This window comes from Lissotriton helveticus, chromosome 10 (assembly GCF_964261635.1).
Source record: "Lissotriton helveticus chromosome 10, aLisHel1.1, whole genome shotgun sequence".
NCBI classification, from domain to species: Eukaryota; Metazoa; Chordata; class Amphibia; order Caudata; family Salamandridae; genus Lissotriton; species Lissotriton helveticus.
In genome coordinates, this window is record NC_136071.1 from 1,207,529,741 (window position 1) to 1,207,547,141 (window position 17,401).

Consider the following 17,401-nt stretch of genomic DNA (forward strand, 5'->3'; position numbering starts at 1 on the left):
AGCGATACAAAAGGGGATGATGGACGGAGCGTTTGAGCAAATCAAACACTCACCCCAGTCAACTGATCTGGGTTTAATCCATCACCATTCTTTAGCTCACTCAGCCACCCAAGTTCAGACATGGCCATATGCAAATCAGTCTGACCCTGTGCCTCATGGGAACAGTCCAGCCTTAAACTGCCAAGCCATGTCTTCCCTGGACCGGAAACAAGCATCCTGGGACCGGTTTCGGATTCATAATCCTCATCCGCCAGGCTATCTTGAATCCAGTGGCCAAGTGAGCAAGGGACTCATGTCTGAGCATACCCGGCCACACTTAGGGCGAACAAAGCGATACAAAAAGGGATGATGGATGGGGTGTTTGAACAAATCAAACACTCACCACCAGTCAACTGATATGGGTTTAATCCATCACCATTCTTTAGCTCACTCAGCCACCCCAGTTCAGACATGGCCATATGCAAATCAGTTTGACCCTGTGCCTCATGGGAACAGTCCAGCCGGAACTGCCAAGCCATGTCTTCTCTGGACCGGAAACAAGCATCCTGAGACCGGTTTCGGATTCATAATCCTCATCAGCCAGGCTATCTTGAATCCAGTGGCCAAGTGAGCAAGGGACTCACGTCTGAGCATACCCTGCCACACTTAGGGCGAACAAAGCGATACAAAAGGGGATGATGGACGGAGCGTTTGAGCAAATCAAACACTCACCCCAGTCAACTGATCTGGGTTTAATCCATTACCATTCTTTAGCTCACTCAGCCACCCCAGTTCAGACATGGCCATATGCAAATCAGTCTGACCCTGTGCCTCATGGGAACAGTCCAGCCCAAACTGCCAAGCCATGTCTTCCCTGGACCGGAAACAAGCATCCTGGGACCGGTTTCGGATTCATAATCCTCATCAGCCAGGCTATCTTGAATCCAGTGACCAAGTGAGCAAGGGACTTACGTCTGAGCATACCCTGCCACACTTAGGGCGAACAAAGCGATAGAAAAGGGGATGATGGACGGAGCGTTTGAGCAAATCAAACACTCACCCCAGTCAACTGATCTGGGTTTAATCCATCACCATTCTTTAGCTCACTCAGCCACCCCAGTTCAGACATGGCCATATGCAAATCAGTCTGACCCTGTGCCTCATGGGAACAGTCCAGCCCGTACTGCCAAGCTACGTCTTCCCTGGACCGGAAACAAGCATCCTGGGACCGGTTTCGGATTCATAATCCTCATCAGCCAGGCTATCTTGAATCCAGTGACCAAGTGATCAAGGGACTCACGTCTGAGCATACCCTGCCACACTTAGGGCAAACAAAGCGATAGAAAAAGGGATGATGGATGGAGCGTTTGAGCAAATCAAACACTCACCCCCAGTCAACTGATCTGGGTTTAATCCATCACCATTCTTTAGCTCACTCAGCCACCCCAGTTCAGACATGGCCATATGCAAATCAGTCTGACCCTGTGCCTCATGGGAACAGTCCAGCCCGAACTGCCAAGCCATGTCTTCCCTGGACCGGAAGCAAGCCTCCTGGGACCGGTTTCGGATTCATAATCCTCATCCGCCAGGCTATCTTGAATCTAGTGGCCAAGTGAGCAAGGGACTCATGTGTGAGCATACCCGGCCACACTTAGGGCGAACAAAGCGATACAAAAGAGGATGATGGATGGGGCGTTTGAGCAAATCAAACACTCACCACCAGTCAACTGATCTGGGTTTAATCCATCACCATTTTTTAGCTCACTCAGCCACCCCAGTTCAGACATGGCCATATGCAAATCAGTCTGACCCTGTGCCTCATGGGAACAGTCCAGCCGGAACTGCCAAGCCATGTCTTCTCAGGACCGGAAACAAGCATCCTGAGACCAGTTTTGGATTCATAATCCTCATCAGCCAGGCTATCTTGAATCCAGTGGCCAAATGAGCAAGGGACTCACGTCTGAGCATACCCTGCCACACTTAGGGCGAACAAAGTGATACAAAAGGGGATGATGGACGGAGCGTTTGAGCAAATCAAACACTCACCCCCAGTCAACTGATCTGGGTTTAATCCATCACCATTCTTTAGCTCACTCAGCCACCCCAGTTCAGACATGGCCATATGCAAATCAGTCTGTCCCTGTGCCTCATGGGAACAGTCCAGCCTGAACTGCCAAGCCATGTCTTCCCTGGACCGGAAACAAGCATCCTGGGACCGGTTTCGGATTCAAAATCCTCATCAGCCAGGCTATCTTGAATCCAGTGGCCAAGCGAGCAAGGGACTCACGTCTGAGCATACCCTGCCACACTTAGGGCGAACAAAGCGATACAAAAGGGGATGATGGACGGAGCGTTTGAGCAAATCAAACACTTACCCCAGTCAACTGATCAGGGTTTAATCCATCACCATTCTTTAGCTCACTCAGCCACCCCAGTTCAGACATGGCCATATGTAAATCAGTCTGACCCTGTGCCTCATGGGAACAGTCCAGCCCGAACTGCCAAGCCATGTCTTCCCTGGACCGGAAGCAAGCCTCCTGGGACCGGTTTCGGATTCATAATCCTCATCCGCCAGGCTATCTTGAATCTAGTGGCCAAGTGAGCAAGGGACTCATGTGTGAGCATACCCGGCCACACTTAGGGCGAACAAAGCGATACAAAAGAGGATGATGGATGGGGCGTTTGAGCAAATCAAACACTCACCACCAGTCAACTGATCTGGGTTTAATCCATCACCATCCTTTAGCTCACTCAGCCACCCCAGTTCAGACATGGCCATACGCAAATCAGTCTGACCCTCTGCCTCATGGGAACAGTCCAGCCGGAACTGCCAAGCCATGTCTTCTCAGGACCGGAAACAAGCATCCTGAGACCAGTTTTGGATTCATAATCCTCATCAGCCAGGCTATCTTGAATCCTGTGGCCAAATGAGCAAGGGACTCACGTCTGAGCATACCCTGCCACACTTAGGGCGAACAAAGTGATACAAAAGGGGATGATGGACGGAGCGTTTGAGCAAATCAAACACTCACCCCCAGTCAACTGATCTGGGTTTAATCCATCACCATTCTTTAGCTCACTCAGCCACCCCAGTTCAGACATGGCCATATGCAAATCAGTCTGTCCCTGTGCCTCATGGGAACAGTCCAGCCTGAACTGCCAAGCCATGTCTTCCCTGGACCGGAAACAAGCATCCTGGGACCGGTTTCGGATTCATAATCCTCATCCGCCAGGCTATCTTGAATCCAGTGGCCAAGTGAGCAAGGGACTCATGTGTGAGCATACCCGGCCACACTTAGGGCGAACAAAGCGATACAAAAGGGGATGATGGATGGGGCGTTTGAGCAAATCAAACACTCACCACCAGTCAACTGATCTGGGTTTAATCCATCACCATTATTTAGCTCACTCAGCCACCCCAGTTCAGACATGGCCATATGCAAATCAGTCTGACCCTGTGCCTCATGGGAACAGTCCAGCCGGAACTGCCAAGCCATGTCTTCTCTGGACCAGAAACAAGCATCCTGAGACCGGTTTCGGATTCATAATCCTCATCAGCCAGGCTATCTTGAATCCAGTGGCCAAATGAGCAAGGGACTCACGTCTGAGCATACCCTGCCACACTTAGGGCGAACAAAGTGATACAAAAGGGGATGATGGACGGAGCGTTTGAGCAAATCAAACACTCACCCCCAGTCAACTGATCTGGGTTTAATCCATCACCATTCTTTAGCTCACTCAGCCACCCCAGTTCAGACATGGCCATATGCAAATCAGTCTGTCCCTGTGCCTCATGGGAACAGTCCAGCCTGAACTGCCAAGCCATGTCTTCCCTGGACCGGAAACAAGCATCCTGGGACCGGTTTCGGATTCATAATCCTCATCAGCCAGGCTATCTTGAATCCAGTGGCCAAGCGAGCAAGGGACTCACGTCTGAGCATACCCTGCCACACTTAGGGCGAACAAAGCGATACAAAAGGGGATGATGGACGGAGCGTTTGAGCAAATCAAACACTCACCCCAGTCAACTGATCAGGGTTTAATCCATCACCATTCTTTAGCTCACTCAGCCACCCCAGTTCAGACATGGCCATATGCAAATCAGTCTGACCCTGTGCCTCATGGGAACAGTCCAGCCCGTACTGCCAAGCCATGTTTTCCCTGGACCGGAAACAAGCATCCTGGGACCGGTTTCGGATTCATAATCCTCATCAGCCAGGCTATCTTGAATCCAGTGACCAAGTGAGCAAGGGACTCACGTCTGAGCATACCCTGCCACACTTAGGGCGAACAAAGCGATACAAAAGGGGATGATGGACGGAGCGTTTGAGCAAATCAAACACTCACCCCCAGTCAACTGATCTGGGTTTAACCCCTTCCATGCTCATGACGAGCTGGGCTCGTCATGAGGTAGCCTCCTCGCACGCTCATGATGAGCCCAGCTCGTCACGTAACATTCGGTTCGAAGAATCTCAGCGCGCGAGCGGAATTCCGCCCGCACGCATGCGGTTAATCCATCACCATTCTTTAGCTCACTCAGCCACCCCAGTTCAGACATGGCCATATGCAAATCAGTCTGACCCTGTGCCTCATGGGAACAGTCCAGCCCGAACTGCCAAGCCATCTCTTCCCTGGACCGGAAACAAGCCTCCTGGGACCGGTTTCGGATTCATAATCCTCATCCGCCAGGCTATCTCGAATCCAGTGGCCAAGTGAGCAAGGGACTCATGTGTGAGCATACCCGGCCACACTTAGGGCGAACAAGGCGATACAAAATGGGATGATGGATGGGGCGTTTGAGCAAATCAAACACTCACCACCAGTCAACTGATCTGGGTTTAATCCATCACCATTCTTTAGCTCACTCAGCCAGCCCAGTTCAGACATGGCCATATGCAAATCAGTCTGACCCTGTGCCTCTCGGGAACAGTCCAGCCGGAACTGCCAAGCCATGTCTTCTCTGGACCGGAAACAAGCATCCTGAGACCGGTTTCGGATTCATAATCCTCATCAGCCAGGCTATCTTGAATCCAGTGGCCAAGTGAGCAAGGGACTCACGTCTGAGCATACCCTGCCACACTTAGGGCGAACAAAGCGATACAAAAGGGGATGATGGACGGAGCGTTTGAGCAAATCAAACACTCACCTCAGTCAACTGATCTGGGTTTAATCCATCACCATTCTTTAGCTCACTCAGCCACCCCAGTTCAGACATGGCCATATGCAAATCAGCCTGACCCTGTGCCTCATGGGAACAGTCCAGCCCGAACTGCCAAGCCATGTCTTCCCTTGACCGGAAACAAGCATCCTGGGACCAGTTTCGGATTCATAATCCTCATCAGCCAGGCTATCTTGAATCCAGTGGCCAAGCGAGCAAGGGACTCACGTCTGAGCATACCCTGCCACACTTAGGGCGAACAAAGCGATACAAAAGGGGATGATGGACGGAGCGTTTGAGCAAATCAAACACTCACCCCAGTCAACTGATCTGGTTTTAACCCTTCACCATTCTTTAGCTCACTCAGCCACCCCAGTTCAGACATGGCCATATGCCAATCAGTCTGACCCTGTGCCTCATGGGAACAGTCCAGCCCATACTGCCAAGCCATGTCTTCCCTGGACCGGAAACAAGCATCCTGGGACCGGTTTCGGATTCATAATCCTCATCCGCCAGGCTATCTTGAATCCAGTGGCCAAGTGAGCAAGGGACTCATGTCTGAGCATACCCGGCCACACTTAGGGCGAACAAAGCGATACAAAAGGGGATGATGGATGGGGCGTTTGAACAAATCAAACAATCACCACCAGTCAACTGATCTGGGTTTAATCCATCACCATTCTTTAGCTCACTCAGCCACCCCAGTTCAGACATGGCCATATGCAAATCAGTCTGACCCTGTGCCTCATGGGAACAGTCCAGCCGGAACTGCCAAGCCATGTCTTCTCTGGACCGGAAACAAGCATCCTGAGACCGGTTTCGGATTCATAATCCTCATCAGCCAGGCTATCTTGAATCCAGTGGCCAAGGGAGCAAGGGACTCATGTCTGAGCATACCCGGCCACACTTAGGGCGAACAAAGCGATACAAAAGGGGATGATGGATGGGGCGTTTGAACAAATCAAACACTCACCACCAGTCAACTGATATGAGTTTAATCCATCACCATTCTTTAGCTCACTCAGCCACCCCAGTTCAGACATGGCCATATGCAAATCAGTCTGACCCTGTGCCTCATGGGAACAGTCCAGCCGGAACTGCCAAGCCATGTCTTCTCTGGACCGGAAACAAGCATCCTGAGACCGGTTTCGGATTCATAATCCTCATCAGCCAGGCTATCTTGAATCCAGTGGCCAAGTGAGCAAGGGACTCACGTCTGAGCATACCCTGCCACACCCAGGGCGAACAAAGCGATACAAAAGGGGATGATGGACGGAGCGTTTGAGCAAATCAAACACTCACCTCAGTCAACTGATCTGGGTTTAATCCATCACCATTCTTTAGCTCACTCAGCCACCCCAGTTCAGACATGGCCATATGCAAATCAGTCTGACCCTGTGCCTCATGGGAACAGTCCAGCCCGAACTGCCAAGCCATGTCTTCCCTGGACCGGAAGCAAGCCTCCTGGGACCGGTTTCGGATTCATAATCCTCATCCGCCAGGCTATCTTGAATCCAGTGGCCAAGTGAGCAAGGGACTCATGTGTGAGCATACCCGGCCACACTTAGGGCGAACAAAGCGATACAAAAGAGGATGATGGATGGGGCGTTTGAGCAAATCAAACACTCACCACCAGTCAACTGATCTGGATTTTAACCCATCACCATTCTTTAGCTCACTCAGCCACCCCAGTTCAAACATGGCCATATGCAAATCAGTCTGACCCTGTGCCTAATGGGAACAGTCCAGCCGGAACTGCCAAGCCATGTCTTCTCTGGACCGGAAACAAGCATCCTGAGACCGGTTTCGGAATCATAATCCTCATCAGCTAGGCTATCTTGAATCCAGTGGCCAAATGAGCAAGGGACTCACGTCTGAGCACACCCTGCCACACTTAGGGCGAACAAAGGGATACAAAAAAGGGGATGATGGACGGAGCTTTTGAGCAAATCAAACACTCACCCCCAGTCAACTGATCTGGGTTTAATCCATCACCGTTCTTTAGCTCACTCAGCCACCCCAGTTCAGATATGCAAATCAGTCTGTCCCTGTGCCTCATGGGAACAGTCCAGCCTGAACTGCCAAGCCATGTCTTCCGTGGACCGGAAACAAGCACACTGGGACCGGTTTCGGATTCATAATCCTCATCAGCCAGGCTATCTTGAATCCAGTGGCCAAGTGAGCAAGGGACTCACGTCTGAGCATACCCTGCCACACTTAGGGCGAACAAAGCGATACAAAAGGGGATGATGGACGGAGCGTTTGAGCAAATCAAACACTCACCCCAGTCAACTGATCTGGGTTTAATCCATCACCATTCTTTAGCTCACTCAGCCACCCAAGTTCAGACATGGCCATATGCAAATCAGTCTGACCCTGTGCCTCATGGGAACAGTCCAGCCCAAACTGCCAAGCCATGTCTTCCCTGGACCGGAAACAAGCATCCTGGGACCGGTTTCGGATTCATAATCCTCATCCGCCAGGCTATCTTGAATCCAGTGGCCAAGTGAGCAAGGGACTCATGTCTGAGCATACCCGGCCACACTTAGGGCGAACAAAGCGATACAAAAGGGGATGATGGATGGGGCGTTTGAACAAATCAAACACTCACCACCAGTCAACTGATATGGGTTTAATCCATCACCATTCTTTTGCTCACTCAGCCACCCCAGTTCAGACATGGCCATATGCAAATCAGTCTGACCCTGTGCCTCATGGGAACAGTCCAGCCGGAACTGCCAAGCCATGTCTTCTCTGGACCGGAAACAAGCATCCTGAGACCGGTTTCGGATTCATAATCCTCATCAGCCAGGCTATCTTGAATCCAGTGGCCAAGTGAGCAAGGGACTCATCTCTGAGCATACCCGGCCACACTTAGGGCGAACAAAGCGATACAAAAGGGGATAATGGATGGGGCGTTTGAACAAATCAAACACTCACCACCAGTCAACTGATATGAGTTTAATCCATCACCATTCTTTAGCTCACTCAGCCACCCCAGTTCAGACATGGCCATATGCAAATCAGTCTGACCCGGTGCCTCATGGGAACAGTCCAGCCGGAACTGCCAAGCCATGTCTTCTCTGGACCGGAAACAAGCATCCTGAGACCGGTTTCGGATTCATAATCCTAATCCGCCAGGCTATCTTGAATCCAGTGGCCAAGTGAGCAAGGGACTCATGTCTGAGCATACCCGGCCACACTTAGGGCGAACAAAGCGATACAAAAGGGGATGATGGATGGGGCGTTTGAACAAATCAAACAATCACCACCAGTCAACTGATCTGGGTTTAATCCATCACCATTCTTTAGCTCACTCAGCCACCCCAGTTCAGACATGGCCATATGCAAATCAGTCTGACCCTGTGCCTCATGGGAACAGTCCAGCCGGAACTGCCAAGCCATGTCTTCTCTGGACCGGAAACAAGCATCCTGAGACCGGTTTCGGATTCATAATCCTCATCAGCCAGGCTATCTTGAATCCAGTGGCCAAATGAGCAAGGGACTCACGTCTGAGCATACCCTGCCACACTTAGGGCGAACAAAGTGATACAAAAGGGGATGATGGACGGAGCGTTTGAGCAAATCAAACACTCACCCCCAGTCAACTGATCTGGGTTTAATCCATCACCGTTCTTTAGCTCACTCAGCCACCCCAGCTCAGACATGGCCATATGCAAATCAGTCTGTCAATGTGCCTCATGGGAACAGTCCAGCCCGAACTGCCAAGCCATGTCTTCCCTGGACCGGAAACAAGCATCCTGGGACCGGTTTTGGATTCATAATCCTCATCAGCCAGGCTATCTTGAATCCAGTGGCCAAGTGAGCAAGGGACTCACGTCTGAGCATACCCTGCCACACTTAGGGCGAACAAAGCGATACAAAAGGGGATGATGGACGGAGCGTTTGAGCAAATCAAACACTCACCCCAGTCAACTGATCTGGGTTTAATCCATCACCATTCTTTAGCTCACTCAGCCACCCCAGTTCAGACATGGCCATATGCAAATCAGTCTGACCCTGTGCCTCATGGGAACAGTCCAGCCCAAACTGCCAAGCCATGTCTTCCCTGGACCGGAAACAAGCATCCTGGGACCGGTTTCGGATTCATAATCCTCATCCGCCAGGCTATCTTGAATCCAGTGGCCAAGGGAGCAAGGGACTCATGTCTGAGCATACCCGGCCACACTTAGGGCGAACAAAGCGATACAAAAGGGGATGATGGATGGGGCGTTTGAACAAATCAAACACTCACCACCAGTCAACTGATATGAGTTTAATCCATCACCATTCTTTAGCTCACTCAGCCACCCCAGTTCAGACATGGCCATATGCAAATCAGTCTGACCCTGTGCCTCATGGGAACAGTCCAGCCGGAACTGCCAAGCCATGTCTTCTCTGGACCGGAAACAAGCATCCTGAGACCGGTTTCGGATTCATAATCCTCATCAGCCAGGCTATCTTGAATCCAGTGGCCAAGTGAGCAAGGGACTCACGTCTGAGCATACCCTGCCACACCCAGGGCGAACAAAGCGATACAAAAGGGGATGATGGACGGAGCGTTTGAGCAAATCAAACACTCACCTCAGTCAACTGATCTGGGTTTAATCCATCACCATTCTTTAGCTCACTCAGCCACCCCAGTTCAGACATGGCCATATGCAAATCAGTCTGACCCTGTGCCTCATGGGAACAGTCCAGCCCGAACTGCCAAGCCATGTCTTCCCTGGACCGGAAGCAAGCCTCCTGGGACCGGTTTCGGATTCATAATCCTCATCCGCCAGGCTATCTTGAATCCAGTGGCCAAGTGAGCAAGGGACTCATGTGTGAGCATACCCGGCCACACTTAGGGCGAACAAAGCGATACAAAAGAGGATGATGGATGGGGCGTTTGAGCAAATCAAACACTCACCACCAGTCAACTGATCTGGATTTTAACCCATCACCATTCTTTAGCTCACTCAGCCACCCCAGTTCAGACATGGCCATATGCAAATCAGTCTGACCCTGTGCCTAATGGGAACAGTCCAGCCGGAACTGCCAAGCCATGTCTTCTCTGGACCGGAAACAAGCATCCTGAGACCGGTTTCGGAATCATAATCCTCATCAGCTAGGCTATCTTGAATCCAGTGGCCAAATGAGCAAGGGACTCACGTCTGAGCACACCCTGCCACACTTAGGGCGAACAAAGGGATACAAAAAAGGGGATGATGGACGGAGCTTTTGAGCAAATCAAACACTCACCCCCAGTCAACTGATCTGGGTTTAATCCATCACCGTTCTTTAGCTCACTCAGCCACCCCAGTTCAGATATGCAAATCAGTCTGTCCCTGTGCCTCATGGGAACAGTCCAGCCTGAACTGCCAAGCCATGTCTTCCCTGGACCGGAAACAAGCACACTGGGACCGGTTTCGGATTCATAATCCTCATCAGCCAGGCTATCTTGAATCCAGTGGCCAAGTGAGCAAGGGACTCACGTCTGAGCATACCCTGCCACACTTAGGGCGAACAAAGCGATACAAAAGGGGATGATGGACGGAGCGTTTGAGCAAATCAAACACTCACCCCAGTCAACTGATCTGGGTTTAATCCATCACCATTCTTTAGCTCACTCAGCCACCCAAGTTCAGACATGGCCAAATGCAAATCAGTCTGACCCTGTGCCTCATGGGAACAGTCCAGCCCAAACTGCCAAGCCATGTCTTCCCTGGACCGGAAACAAGCATCCTGGGACCGGTTTCGGATTCATAATCCTCATCCGCCAGGCTATCTTGAATCCAGTGGCCAAGTGAGCAAGGGACTCATGTCTGAGCATACCCGGCCACACTTAGGGCGAACAAAGCGATACAAAAGGGGATGATGGATGGGGCGTTTGAACAAATCAAACACTCACCACCAGTCAACTGATATGGGTTTAATCCATCACCATTCTTTAGCTCACTCAGCCACCCCAGTTCAGACATGGCCATATGCAAATCAGTCTGACCCTGTGCCTCATGGGAACAGTCCAGCCGGAACTGCCAAGCCATGTCTTCTCTGGACCGGAAACAAGCATCCTGAGACCGGTTTCGGATTCATAATCCTCATCAGCCAGGCTATCTTGAATCCAGTGGCCAAATGAGCAAGGGACTCACGTCTGAGCATACCCTGCCACACTTAGGGCGAACAAAGTGATACAAAAGGGGATGATGGACGGAGCGTTTGAGCAAATCAAACACTCACCCCCAGTCAACTGATCTGGGTTTAATCCATCACCGTTCTTTAGCTCACTCAGCCACCTCAGTTCAGACATGGCCATATGCAAATCAGTCTGTCAATGTGACTCATGGGAACAGTCCAGCCCGAACTGCCAAGCCATGTCTTCCCTGGACCGGAAACAAGCATCCTGGGACCGGTTTTGGATTCATAATCCTCATCAGCCAGGCTATCTTGAATCCAGTGGCCAAGTGAGCAAGGGACTCACGTCTGAGCATACCCTGCCACACTTAGGGCGAACAAAGCGATACAAAAGGGGATGATGGACGGAGCGTTTGAGCAAATCAAACACTCACCCCAGTCAACTGATCTGGGTTTAATCCATCACCATTCTTTAGCTCACTCAGCCACCCCAGTTCAGACATGGCCATATGCAAATCAGTCTGACCCTGTGCCTCATGGGAACAGTCCAGCCCAAACTGCCAAGCCATGTCTTCCCTGGACCGGAAACAAGCATCCTGGGACCGGTTTCGGATTCATAATCCTCATCAGCCAGGCTATCTTGAATCCAGTGACCAGGTGAGCAAGGGACTCACGTCTGAGCATACCCTGCCACACTTAGGGCGAACAAAGCGATAGAAAAGGGGATGATGGACGGAGCGTTTGAGCAAATCAAACACTCACCCCAGTCAACTGATCTGGGTTTAATCCATCACCATTCTTTAGCTCACTCAGCCACCCCAGTTCAGACATGGCCATATGCAAATCAGTCTGACCTTTGTGCCTCTTGGGAACAGTCCAGCCCGTACTGCCAAGCTATGTCTTCCCTGGACCGGAAACAAGCATCCTGGGACCGGTTTCGGATTCATAATCCTCATCAGCCAGGCTATCTTGAATCCAGTGACCAAGTGAGCAAGGGACTCACGTCTGAGCATACCCTGCCACACTTAGGGCAAACAAAGCGATAGAAAAAGGGATGATGGATGGAGCGTTTGAGCAAATCAAACACTCACCCCCAGTCAACTGATCTGGGTTTAATCCATCACCATTCTTTAGCTCACTCAGCCACCCCAGTTCAGACATGGCCATATGCAAATCAGTCTGACCCTGTGCCTCATGGGAACAGTCCAGCCCGAACTGCCAAGCCATGTCTTCCCTGGACCGGAAGCAAGCCTCCTGGGGCCGGTTTCGGATTCATAATCCTCATCCGCCAGGCTATCTTGAATCTAGTGGCCAAGTGAGCAAGGGACTCATGTGTGAGCATACCCGGCCACACTTAGGGCGAACAAAGCGATACAAAAGAGGATGATGGATGGGGCGTTTGAGCAAATCAAACACTCACCACCAGTCAACTGATCTGGGTTTAATCCATCACCATTCTTTAGCTCACTCAGCCACCCCAGTTCAGACATGGCCATATGCAAATCAGTCTGACCCTGTGCCTCATGGGAACAGTCCAGCCGGAACTGCCAAGCCATGTCTTCTCTGGACCGGAAACAAGCATCCTGAGACCGGTTTCGGATTCATAATCCTCATCAGCCAGGTTATCTTGAATCCAGTGGCCAAGTGAGCAAGGGACTCACGTCTGAGCATACCCTGCCACACCCAGGGCGAACAAAGCGATACAAAAGGGGATGATGGACGGAGCGTTTGAGCAAATCAAACACTCACCTCAGTCAACTGATCTGGGTTTAATCCATCACCATTCTTTAGCTCACTCAGCCACCCCAGTTCAGACATGGCCATATGCAAATCAGTCTGACCCTGTGCCTCATGGGAACAGTCCAGCCCGAACTGCCAAGCCATGTCTTCCCTGGACCGGAAGCAAGCCTCCTGGGACCGGTTTCGGATTCATAATCCTCATCCGCCAGGCTATCTTGAATCCAGTGGCCAAGTGAGCAAGGGACTCATTTGTGAGCATACCCGGCCACACTTAGGGCGAACAAAGCGATACAAAAGAGGATGATGGATGGGGCGTTTGAGCAAATCAAACACTCACCACCAGTCAACTGATCTGGATTTTAACCCATCACCATTCTTTAGCTCACTCAGCCACCCCAGTTCAGACATGGCCATATGCAAATCAGTCTGACCCTGTGCCTAATGGGAACAGTCCAGCCGGAACTGCCAAGCCATGTCTTCTCTGGACCGGAAACAAGCATCCTGAGACCGGTTTCGGAATCATAATCCTCATCAGCTAGGCTATCTTGAATCCAGTGGCCAAATGAGCAAGGGACTCACGTCTGAGCACACCCTGCCACACTTAGGGCGAACAAAGTGATACAAAAAAGGGGATGATGGACGGAGCTTTTGAGCAAATCAAACACTCACCCCCAGTCAACTGATCTGGGTTTAATCCATCACCGTTCTTTAGCTCACTCAGCCACCCCAGTTCAGATATGCAAATCAGTCTGTCCCTGTGCCTCATGGGAACAGTCCAGCCTAAACTGCCAAGCCATGTCTTCCCTGGACCGGAAACAAGCACACTGGGACCGGTTTCGGATTCATAATCCTCATCAGCCAGGCTATCTTGAATCCAGTGGCCAAGTGAGCAAGGGACTCACGTCTGAGCATACCCTGCCACACTTAGGGCGAACAAAGCGATACAAAAGGGGATGATGGACGTTGCGTTTGAGCAAATCAAACACTCACCCCAGTCAACTGATCTGGGTTTAATCCATCACCATTCTTTAGCTCACTCAGCCACCCAAGTTCAGACATGGCCATATGCAAATCAGTCTGACCCTGTGCCTCATGGGAACAGTCCAGCCCAAACTGCCAAGCCATGTCTTCCCTGGACCGGAAACAAGCATCCTGGGACCGGTTTCGGATTCATAATCCTCATCCGCCAGGCTATCTTGAATCCAGTGGCCAAGTGAGCAAGGGACTCATGTCTGAGCATACCCGGCCACACTTAGGGCGAACAAAGCGATACAAAAGGGGATGATGGGTGGGGCGTTTGAACAAATCAAACACTCACCACCAGTCAACTGATATGGGTTTAATCCATCACCATTCTTTAGCTCACTCAGCCACCCCAGTTCAGACATGGCCATATGCAAATCAGTCTGACCCTGTGCCTCATGGGAACAGTCCAGCCGGAACTGCCAAGCCATGTCTTCTCTGGACCGGAAACAAGCATCCTGAGACCGGTTTCGGATTCATAATCCTCATCAGCCAGGCTATCTTGAATCCAGTGGCCAAATGAGCAAGGGACTCACGTCTGAGCATACCCTGCCACACTTAGGGCGAACAAAGTGATACAAAAGGGGATGATGGACGGAGCGTTTGAGCAAATCAAACACTCACCCCCAGTCAACTGATCTGGGTTTAATCCATCACCGTTCTTTAGCTCACTCAGCCACCCCAGTTCAGACATGGCCATATGCAAATCAGTCTGTCAATGTGCCTCATGGGAACAGTCCAGCCCGAACTGCCAAGCCATGTCTTCCCTGGACCGGAAACAAGCATCCTGGGACCGGTTTTGGATTCATAATCCTCATCAGCCAGGCTATCTTGAATCCAGTGGCCAAGTGAGCAAGGGACTCACGTCTGAGCATACCCTGCCACACTTAGGGCGAACAAAGCGATACAAAAGGGGATGATGGACGGAGCGTTTGAGCAAATCAAACACTCACCCCAGTCAACTGATCTGGGTTTAATCCATCACCATTCTTTAGCTCACTCAGCCACCCCAGTTCAGACATGGCCATATGCAAATCAGTCTGACCCTGTGCCTCATGGGAACAGTCCAGCCCAAACTGCCAAGCCATGTCTTCCCTGGACCGGAAACAAGCATCCTGGGACCGGTTTCGGATTCAAAATCCTCATCAGCCAGGCTATCTTGAATCCAGTGACCAGGTGAGCAAGGGACTCACGTCTGAGCATACCCTGCCACACTTAGGGCAAACAAAGCGATAGAAAAAGGGATGATGGATGGAGCGTTTGAGCAAATCAAACACTCACCCCCAGTCAACTGATCTGGGTTTAATCCATCACCATTCTTTAGCTCACTCAGCCACCCCAGTTCAGACATGGCCATATGCAAATCAGTCTGACCCTGTGCCTCATGGGAACAGTCCAGCCCGAACTGCCAAGCCATGTCTTCCCTGGACCGGAAGCAAGCCTCCTGGGGCCGGTTTCGGATTCATAATCCTCATCCGCCAGGCTATCTTGAATCTAGTGGCCAAGTGAGCAAGGGACTCATGTGTGAGCATACCCGGCCACACTTAGGGCGAACAAAGCGATACAAAAGAGGATGATGGATGGGGCGTTTGAGCAAATCAAACACTCACCACCAGTCAACTGATCTGGGTTTAATCCATCACCATTCTTTAGCTCACTCAGCCACCCCAGTTCAGACATGGCCATATGCAAATCAGTCTGACCCTGTGCCTCATGGGAACAGTCCAGCCGGAACTGCCAAGCCATGTCTTCTCTGGACCGGAAACAAGCATCCTGAGACCGGTTTCGGATTCATAATCCTCATCAGCCAGGCTATCTTGAATCCAGTGGCCAAGTGAGCAAGGGACTCACGTCTGAGCATACCCTGCCACACTTAGGGCGAACAAAGCGATACAAAAGGGGATGATGGACGGAGCGTTTGATCAAATCAAACACTCACCTCAGTCAACTGATCTGGGTTTAATCCATCACCATTCTTTAGCTCACTCAGCCACCCCAGTTCAGACATGGCCATATGCAAATCAGTCTGACCCTGTGCCTCATGGGAACAGTCCAGCCCGAACTGCCAAGCCATGTCTTCCCTGGACCGGAAGCAAGCCTCCTGGGACCGGTTTCGGATTCATAATCCTCATCCGCCAGGCTATCTTGAATCCAGTGGCCAAGTGAGCAAGGGACTCATGTGTGAGCATACCCGGCCACACTTAGGGCGAACAAAGCGATACAAAAGAGGATGATGGATGGGGCGTTTGAGCAAATCAAACACTCACCACCAGTCAACTGATCTGGGTTTAATCCATCACCATTCTTTAGCTCACTCAGCCACCCCAGTTCAGACATGGCCATATGCAAATCAGTCTGACCCTGTGCCTCATGGGAACAGTCCAGCCGGAACTGCCAAGCCATGTCTTCTCTGGACCGGAAACAAGCATCCTGAGACCGGTTTCGGATTCATAATCCTCATCAGCCAGGCTATCTTGAATCCAGTGGCCAAATGAGCAAGGGACTCACGTCTGAGCATACCCTGCCACACTTAGGGCGAACAAAGTGATACAAAAGGGGATGATGGACGGAGCGTTTGAGCAAATCAAACACTCACCCCCAGTCAACTGATCTGGGTTTAATCCATCACCGTTCTTTAGCTCACTCAGCCACCCCAGTTCAGACATGGCCATATGCAAATCAGTCTGTCAATGTGCCTCATGGGAACAGTCCAGCCCGAACTGCCAAGCCATGTCTTCCCTGGACCGGAAACAAGCATCCTGGGACCGGTTTTGGATTCATAATCCTCATCAGCCAGGCTATGTTGAATCCAGTGGCCAAGTGAGCAAGGGACTCACGTCTGAGCATACCCTGCCACACTTAGGGCGAACAAAGCGATACAAAAGGGGATGATGGACGGAGCGTTTGAGCAAATCAAACACTCACCCCAGTCAACTGATCTGGGTTTAATCCATCACCATTCTTTAGCTCACTCAGCCACCCCAGTTCAGACATGGCCATATGCAAATCAGTCTGACCCTGTGCCTCATGGGAACAGTCCAGCCCAAACTGCCAAGCCATGTCTTCCCTGGACCGGAAACAAGCATCCTGGGACCGGTTTCGGATTCATAATCCTCATCAGCCAGGCTATCTTGAATCCAGTGACCAGGTGAGCAAGGGACTCACGTCTGAGCATACCCTGCCACACTTAGGGCGAACAAAGCGATAGAAAAGGGGATGATGGACGGAGCGTTTGAGCAAATCAAACACTCACCCCAGTCAACTGATCTGGGTTTAATCCATCACCATTCTTTAGCTCACTCAGCCACCCCAGTTCAGACATGGCCATATGCAAATCAGTCTGACCTTTGTGCCTCTTGGGAACAGTCCAGCCCGTACTGCCAA